This window comes from Equus caballus, chromosome 4 (genome assembly GCF_041296265.1).
Source record: "Equus caballus isolate H_3958 breed thoroughbred chromosome 4, TB-T2T, whole genome shotgun sequence".
Taxonomy (NCBI): domain Eukaryota; kingdom Metazoa; phylum Chordata; class Mammalia; order Perissodactyla; family Equidae; genus Equus; species Equus caballus.
Window position 1 is genome coordinate 74,690,223 of NC_091687.1, and position 9,463 is coordinate 74,699,685.

The window sequence follows — 9,463 nt, forward strand, 5'->3', positions numbered from 1 at the left end:
AAATCCCAGTCCAATAATCCTGAGCTTCCTTTGAACATTCTTGAACTTTTCTGGGTCTGATAGCTGATTTCTAGGAATCAGTGGGTGAAGTGTCCAGTGAGAGAGTAACAGCAATTCTATCTCTGTGTGTCATTATTAGATCAAGTGTTAGTAAATCAGTGCACGTACACCTCATAGTCAATGGGATCTGAAAAAATTTTCATTGGTTAGAAAACACGGGTCTGAATATAAGTTATTTTATAATGTGGGCATTTTCATGGCCAGCCCTGGTGGTCTGGTGGTTAAGTTCAGCTCTCTCACCCACTACCAAGGCCTGGGTTCATTCCCCAGACAGGGAACCACACCATCCATCTGTCAGTTGTCATACTGTGGGGGCTGCATGTTGCTGTGATGCTGAAAGCTGTGCCACCAGTGTTGCAAACACCAGCAGGGTCACTTATGGCAGACAGGTTTCAGCAGAGCTTCCAGATTAAGACAGACTAGGAAGAAGGACCTGGGCACTCACTTCTGAAAAAATTGGTCATAAAAACCCTACTGACAGGAGTGGAGCATTGTCTGATACAGCGCTGAAAGTGAGAGGATGGCTCGAAAGGACCAGCAGGGTTCCGCTCTGCTGTCCACAGGGTCACTAGGAGTTGCAAGTGATTCCACGGCACTAATAACAAAGGCATTCTTATATTTAGTGATAGTTCAATGGTGTAGTAAAGTATTTCTACTAAAAGAAGCAGCTTACTGAATTAATAAGCAGGGCTAATCCAAAATGTAGCAATAATACCATTAGTGTTTGTGTATTTGCATTTACATTTGCTACCCAATTAGTTAAAAGATTATGCTTATACTGGGGTGTTAAATGATTACAAAAAAATTATTAGTCTCTTAGAAAAGAAAGTTATGTCTGATTACTTGTTTAGCATACCAACAAAAGACATACTGAATAATATTTCAGTTACTAATTCACAATTTGAAATTGGACATTGCTACACAAATATTGAAGTATAGAAAGGATATGATACAGAAAATTTGTATCAATTCTCTGGAGAGCAAGTTCTCAGAGACAACAGAAAGAACTCCAGGACTATCTTCTTTATCTACTAATAAGACTTTCATGACTCACCAATGACAAAATCATCCACTATCTCTTTCAGTTAAAAAATAATAAAGAAAAAAATTTCCTTGATTGAAAACAGAATGGACATATAAACAATCCATTATATGTAATATGTACATCAAAAATAAAGATCTTTCTCCCTCTCTCTCTTTCTCTCTCTATAATGTATGTATATATATAAACCTTATTGTTCTGTTCATTATAGTAATAACAAGACCTGAAACATTCAAGTCATTTCAACTAAACTTTTTCCTCCACCTTGTAGTAGTGTATCAGGACATAATTGATCTTCTTAATTTCTTGGACGCTCACATCCTATGTAAAGTCTTATAATCTCAACAGGAACTCTGTCTTACAGTTATAAAATCACTGATTAGCTTTAGTTCATTTCAACTCTCCTCAGAATTTTTCTAAACTCAATTTTCTCTCTCTTTTTCACCTTGTATATTGTTTTTGGAATTCTTAAATTTTTTGGAAGATCTTCACAAGTATCCCTCTGTAGCATCAAACTTTCCCCTTATTGTTTCCTCCTCCCCCAAAACCCAGCACAGCCTGCTGTAGTCCAGCCTCAATTTACCAAAGGTGCTCAGATTACGAGTCTTTAAGCCAAGCAATTTATTTAGAATTCTCCAAATAATTTTTAAACTAATACCAGATTTTTATATGGTTATGATGATCAGAATATCAAAGGGACAATAGAACCACAAAGTGCCTAACTGCAATGAGATAAATAGACCATTAGTTTCTTTAAATTTATTTGTTTGCTTATGGTTACAGAGGTAGTATATGAGCACTGTAGAAAATCTGGAAGATTCAAAAAGAAAACAGAATAGAAATGACTATAACTTCTCCACTCAGATATAACTTAATATTTTGATTAAATCACATTTTAAAATAGAATATAAGCTGCAACAGACTTCCACAAGGCAATAAAAATAAGTATATTTCTCTTTCATTTTTCTCCTTGTGGAGATCTGAAGAGCAGTACAGACTAAGCGAAGGAGAAAAGAATGAGGAGCAGGAAGAGGAGAAAAGAAAGACCACCATGTATGCAGAGTGCCCAAAGAGAGCCATTCCTGTGCTTTTTCTGCAACAGCATCTTCCTTGGGAAACAGCTGAATGTGGCTACTGCTTCCACTTGGAAAATTAGAGTACAGCAACCATGCTATTAGAAATCTTGTGCTCTTTGATGTTGGCGTTTGGTATTTTTGGCTAAAAATTAAGCTGAGATCGTTTAAACATGTCTGACACATGGACTGGGCCTGTATCTTAGTGAGTTTTCTTTGTTTTGTCAGTCTACCCATTATTTCATCTCCTTTAATCAAACATTTTATTGTACTTTTGCAATATTATCAGGCGAGACGGTGAGTGTCAATATCAGTAAGATTACCTGTGCTGTGATGTTTCTGAAACATCTGGTGTCTAGGTCAGGCTTTTCTCAGCTTTTTACTTTGTTTTTGGTGCACTTAGGATCTTTTCTAACACATGGACACTCCTATTCAGCCATCTCTTCTTCAAGCTATTCTTCTTCATATAATTTTTCCTTAAAGTCCAATTTTTATAAATGATTAATTCTTATTGTTTTCTTCAGGACCACTCAAAGATAACTTCCCTTATCTCCTTCAATTTTTACTTGAAAATAAAATATTACTCTAGACAAAGAAATTTTTGACTTAAATTCTCCCACTACCCAGGCCACCAGATTTTATAATACGCAAGTAGTTGGAGACTATTCAAAGTCCAGTCAGGTGCTTACCTTTCTATCCTGACTCTTTATCTGCAAATCTCTTTCTGTCTTTCTTGTTTTCTTTACCCTATTTTCCTCACTATCAAATATTTTTATCACCCTTAAATACAGTTCACTGGATTAGGCTTGCATTTAAGAAAAGTTATGCTGTCTATTCTTTTCTATAACAATACCATATTTAAAAATTTCCTGTGATATGGGTATACATTCATTTCATTTTCAGAAAATATTAGCAAGACAGTATTTTCAATGTAAAAGACAAATCAGAGCTTGTTAATTGAGAAATAAAATTAGATCCATAGAGGATGAAATGGCTTTTATTTAAATAAACTGCAGCATCTAGAAATCTCACCTGAAAACACATAGCCACTTGATATTACGTAAATAAATAGCTTGAAGAAAAATAGTTTTAACTAGAAAACTTATGGCCTTAATTTTATATATGTGTCTCAGCTAAGTATACTTTTAAAAATAAATGGATAAATATAAGTACAAGACTAGCTAAATGATTCTTTAAAATTTATTTCTAAAAAGCAAACATTACTTCATCACATGGTAGTAATAAACATATGTTAATGACATAATTAATTGCTTAGTTGATTATAATGCCCAGAAATATATCTTTGAAGTAGGGGGCAAAGTTTTAAAAAAATCTTGAAAAACAGATGTCCTTAAACATGAAAGATTTCCAAATCTGGCACCAGCTTGTCAGATGCTAACATTCAAAAATATGCATGAGTAGAACATTAAAATCCAGCAATTACTCTAAATCAGGATATTATAAAATCCATGTGTACTCTGATTTACCTTGGATCTAGTTTATTGATTATATTATTGAATCTTACAGATGAATTTCAAGCCAGAAATCTTGCCTCAGACTTTACAATATGCATTATATTGACAAATGGAGGATAACTGAGCCATTATTGAACAAGTTTTCCCCAGAAGGTATTAAGCCTAATTCCTGAATGTTCTGAGTTTGTCGGATTACATACTAAAACTTTTCATTTGCTTGTGTACACTGATAACTAGTCATTGTCTCTCAATCACTCTCAAATTCATTCTTCCCCCTTCCCTTTATTTTCTTCCTTCTCTGAATTTATAGGTTTACATATTAATTCATGTATTGATTTCTCATTGATTGTCTCTTTAAGAATTGTGCCAAATGCTGGGAATACAATAATGAGTAAGAAACATTTCTACTTCTGACTATTGCAGAGTAACTGGCACTAGATTAGCTTTCATGCTGCAAAAAACCATATAACTGTGCAAAATATATGGGGACATTATCTTCAGGCATTGGGCAATAGACAGCGCAAGATTGTGATCCCTGAAAAGAAAACTCATCAGGTAATATCCCATAATCATTCTGGCTCTCTGTCTAGAGACAATTAATCAACTGTGGCACAGTGAGACAAAGTCTGAGCACAGCATGGAAAGGAATCAGAATTGGGGCAGATGTAGTCACTGGAATGTGCAGGGTTGGAATTGAGGAGGGAGTAGTGTGGGAGAGGGCATGGAAGTCCATGTGTCCTGTGCAAGCATGGGGTGAGACTACATAGGCTCAGCAGAAAGCATTTGCTACAAGATAGAGGTTGAAACAAAGATTCTAGAGGTTGAGCAATTCTGGGAGACATTGGAGTTCCAGCCCAGAAAAAATGTTAACCCCCAGGCATCAAGATGAGACACCAGAAAAGCCATCCTTAAGAGTAAGGCCTATGCTTTTAGACAAAGTACATTCTAGAGCTCTCCTAATAAAGATGAAAACCACCAACCTAAAAATCTGTATCTAGTAAAACTATCTTTCGAAAGCAAAGGAGAAATAATGACTTTTTCAGGCAAACGAAAATTGAAGGAGTTGTTGCCAGTGGACTTGCCTTATAAGAAACATTAAAAGAAGCTCTTCAGAAAGAAGGAAAATTATATAGGTCAGAAAGTTAGATCTACATAAAGAAAGGAAGAGTGTTAAAAAGGGATAAATGAAGGTAAAATGAAATCTTTTCTTTCTCTTAACTGATCTAATAAATAATAGGTTGTTAAAATAATAATAGCAACAATGTATTGGATGATTATAGTGTATGGATAAGTGAAGTAAAGGACAGTAATGTTATAGAGGACAGGAGTGGCTAGGAATATCCTGTAATAAGGCCCCTACACTATCCACGAGGCAATATAATGTTATTTAAAATAGTATTATTTGAAAGTTGACTTGGGTTAATTGTAAATGTATCTTATAAAATCTAGGGCAACCACTAAAAAATTTTTAGGAAATATTATTGAAATGCTAAGAAAGGAGAGAAAAGGGAATCATATAACATGCTCAATTAAAAGCAGAAACCAGAGAAGGCAGAAAAAGAGTGAAAGACAAAGAAGAGGAATAGGAAGAAGAGGAAGAAAAAGAAAAAGAGCAACAAATAGAAAACAGAAATGTGGCCAATGTTAATCCAAGTAAATAATAATCACTCTAAATGTGAATGGTCTAAATACACCAAACTATCAGAGTGGATGCAAAATCAAGACCCAACTATATATATTGTCTTCAAGAAACCACTTTAAATGTCTACTTGCCTAACAATAGAGCATCAAAATACATGAGGCAAAAACTGATAGAACTGAAAGGAGAAATAGATAAACCTACTATTACAGTTGGAGACTTTTACACCCCTCTACCAGTAATTGACAAATCCAGCAAGCAGAAAATCAGTGAGGATACAGTTAAACTGAACAGCACCGTCAATTAACTGTATTTACTTGGCATGTATAGACTGCTTCATCCAACAACAGTAGAATACACATTCTTCTCCAGCTCACATGGAACATTCACCAAGATAAACCACATTCTAGTAAGTAATAGAGATAAAATACACCTCCACAAATTTGAAAGTATAGAAATCAAGGTAAGTATACTCTTAGACTACAATGAAATTAAACTAGAAATCAATTACAGAAAAAGAGCTGGAAAATCCCCAAATATGTGGAGATTAAACATCAGACTTCTAAATAAAAAATGGGTTAAAGAAGGCTCAAATTGAATTTAAAAATAAAATTTAGAGAAATTTAAAAATACTTTGAATAAAAATACAACTTATCAAAATTATGGGATTTCATGAAAGCGGTGCTTAGAGGGAATTTTATAGCATTGAATACAAATACTAGACAAGAAAGATCTATAATCAATAAGCTAAGCTTCCACCTCAGGAAATTAGGAATAGAAGAGTAATATAAACCTCAAGCAAGCAGAAGAAAATAAACAATAAAAATTAGAGCATAAATTAATGAAATTGAAAACAGAAAATCAACAGAAAAAATCAAGAAGCCAAAGCTGGTTCTTTGGGAAAAAACTCAATGAAATTGATAAAACTCTATCCAGCTAACGCGAGAAGAAAAAGAAGACACAAATTACTAACATTGTTACTGCCCAAGGTGGGGTCGTCTGCTCACCACAAGACAAGCCAATAGTCAGGAGGCCAGGTGGTAGGAAAGAACTTTATTACAGCTTGCTAGCAAGAGGGAAGATGGCCAACTTATGTCCAAAGAACCATCTCACAGAACAAAGACTACAGACCTGTTATATATGGCGCTATTCTCCAGGTGGGGGAGGTGGCTGGTCTCTGGGTGGGGCACACATCTGGCCCCAGTTCCTGATAGTTCTTTGTTTTACTGGATATGCATCAGAGAATGGAGCAACATGCTATACCCAGAACTTTCAGTTGTCATTGATGATGGCTATCAGAACAGGCTCTCTGCCCCGGAGTCATCACATTCCTAGAGAACTCAAAGGAACAAAGTTATCATCTTAAAGCAGCTGGGAGGGGCCATGTCTGGGCTAGTTAGTCAGAGGTCACTTAAAGTTACAATATGTTTTCTTTTCTATAACATGGCTTCCCTTATGTCAACCTTGTGTTGAGCTGGTATCAACATCATAAATGAAAAAGAGGCCACCACTATGGATCCCATGAACATTAAAAGATCTGTTTCTCTGGTGAAACCCTGAATGACACAGGTACATACATGTGAATTCATACATGTATGTAAAATACAAGGCGTGAAAATATACTCATCAAAATCAATAAAATGGTTGCCTTTGGAGAAGACCGTGGGACAGAGTTTGAACTTAGCAGTGGGTTTTAGTCTCATCAAGATTTTTTTTTTAAACCAAATGAAGACATTCCTATATTTCTGTGCAATTAAAAAACATTTGTCAAAGAAAAGAACAGTTGGGGCCAGCCCCATGGCCGAGTGGTTAAGTTTGCGCACTCTGCTGCAGTGGCCCAGGGTTTCACCAGTTTGGATCCTGGGCACAGACATGGCACTGCTCGTCAGGCCATGCTGGAGCAGCGTCCCACATAGTGCAACCAGAGGGGCCTGCAACTAGAATATACAACTATGTACTGGGGGGCTTTGAGGGGAAGAAGAAGAAGATTGGCAACAGAGGGTAGCTCAGGTGCCAAGCTTTAAAAAAAAAAAGAAAAGAACAGTTGAAAGCCTGGATGGTCATCTAATGATCATTACACGAGGCCAAGTGCTGTTAACATGAGAGTGAGAAAAATGAATAAAGGTGTGAAAAGAAAAGCTTTCCATCATTTCTGATGGCATAATACTCTTTCAGTAGGTATTTACAATGTGCCAGCAAGATATCAGCCATAAAATAAAGAAACGAAATGGTGTCTGCCCTCCTGTGAAGGAGACATTATCATATGATACTTCGAGCTCCTACTTTTATTCCTAAGAGTCAACATTTATTCAGTGCTAACCAAATGCCAGGCAGTGTTCTACCTGTTTGCCATGTTTTACATGTATTTTCCAGTCAACCCTCATAACAACCATACACACATAGGCATTATTTTTATTATCCCTGTTTTGAAGATAAGAAACTGAGCACAGATGGGTTAGTAACTTGCTTAATGTTACTCACCTAGAAGCTGGGATTCAAACCCATGTAGTCTGATCACAAAGCCTGGCTTCTTAGCCACTGTAGTTTGCTACCAATTCTGCTTTGCTGTCTCATTTAATCCTCAACAAAACCTGGCCAAGGCAAGCGATGCTGTGGTTAGGCGTCCCACGTATAAAGTAGAGGAAGATGGGCACGGATGTCAGCTCAGGGCCGGTCTTCCTCAGCAAAAAGAGGAGGACAGGCAGCAGATATTAGCTCAGGGCTGATCTTCCTCAAAAAAAAAAAAGAAAAAAACAAGGACAAGGACAACCACTATTATTTTACAGATGGGGAAACGGAAACCTGAAGAGGTCATGGAGTTGGTGTAGGTCACACCGATTGTAGACAGCAGAACCAGGTTTTAAACTAGCCCATTCTCCAATATTCTTCCTTATGAGACTGTAGAAACAAACAACTGTATTAATGTGTGATGTGTCCTAGAGGCTAGGATGACGCTCCTCCTGGGTGACTATGAGCTTCTTTGCCTCTCCATTTCTCCTGCACCCTAATCAGTTCCTGTCTCCTGCCCTTCATTCCTTCTTTTCCTGCTATTTCTCTGCATGGATCTCCTCCTCAGCCTCTTGGTGGCTGCTTTCCCTGTCAGCCTTTCTCCCTTTCCCCTCTGTCTGCCTGCCTCTCTTACTCCACCGTGTCTGAATACTTATACCAAACTCCTAAATTAAAAAACAAAATTGTTCGCAGTTCTCAGAGGAGGGAGGGGCGGGAGAGGAAGTACTCGGGCTCTGGGTTAAATTCAGGTCTTTGACTGTTGATCAATTGCTAAAAAGTTAACAGTGTTTCCTTCCTGTGCATGTTCACAATTATTGTGGTTGCAGTGGTTGTGTATGTGCATCCGTGTGTCCTCCTACATGACATATACAAGTGTGGGTGGAATATTGCCTTTATTGGTAAAGACCTGCCAGCTGGTGCCAGGGTGCTCAGACTGCCTACTGCTCTTGAGTCACATGCTGAAAACTTCATAATGAAACCCGAAAATCACAGAAGCATAAACACAGCTGCTTTTGCCTATTAAGTAAGTGGTTTACAAGGGAAAGCATAATCAGAAGAATCTAGTGTTTAGTCAATTACATTAACAGCAGACAAATAGAAATCATATGTATTTGACAGGAGGCCATTTTAAGAAACTGTATATTTGTATGCAGCAAACATAATGAGACATCTTAAAAGAAATGTCATCCATTATTCATAAACTTGAATAAAACACAAAGAGTTCTCCAGAAAAACCAGAAAATTAAAATTATGTTAAAAATGTGAGGGTTTTGATTTTAGTAGCTCATTTTATTTCTTAAATTGTTTCAGAGGTGCTTTTTCTTTTTAAGTGATTACAACCAAAGAGATTTACTATATCTTGAATATGCTAGAGATATTATTTCAGAAAACCCTGTATGTTGGGGGATTTCCAAGGCTGTGAGAATCACAATCTCTATCGTAATTTGAATTGGTTGGGAGAGGGCCATAAAGAATAGTCAGACCCAGTGGGGTGTGGCAGGTGATTAAGAAACTTCCCTCCATGGATGATAGAAGGTCATCAGTGAAGACAGCTGGACCATCAGGGAAATCTTGCAGCAGGCAAAGGTCAGAGGTCAAAGCTCAAAAGACCCATTGTTGCCTCATTGGTGGAGTTTCAGCCCCCGGGATCAGAACACAAAAAAAT

At 36.9% G+C, this 9,463-nt stretch overlaps 1 long non-coding RNA gene across 1 annotated transcript in view; it reads left to right on the forward strand.

Moving 5' to 3' along the window:
• LOC111773220 (uncharacterized) overlaps positions 1 to 2,369 on the forward strand; it is a 43,676-nt gene extending 41,307 nt beyond the window's left edge. Inside the window, exon 2 of the long non-coding RNA XR_011437956.1 lies at positions 2,081 to 2,369. This is a non-coding gene — a long non-coding RNA (uncharacterized lncRNA). The remainder of the gene's footprint in view (positions 1 to 2,080) is intronic.
• The last annotated feature ends 7,094 nt before the right edge of the window (positions 2,370 to 9,463 follow it).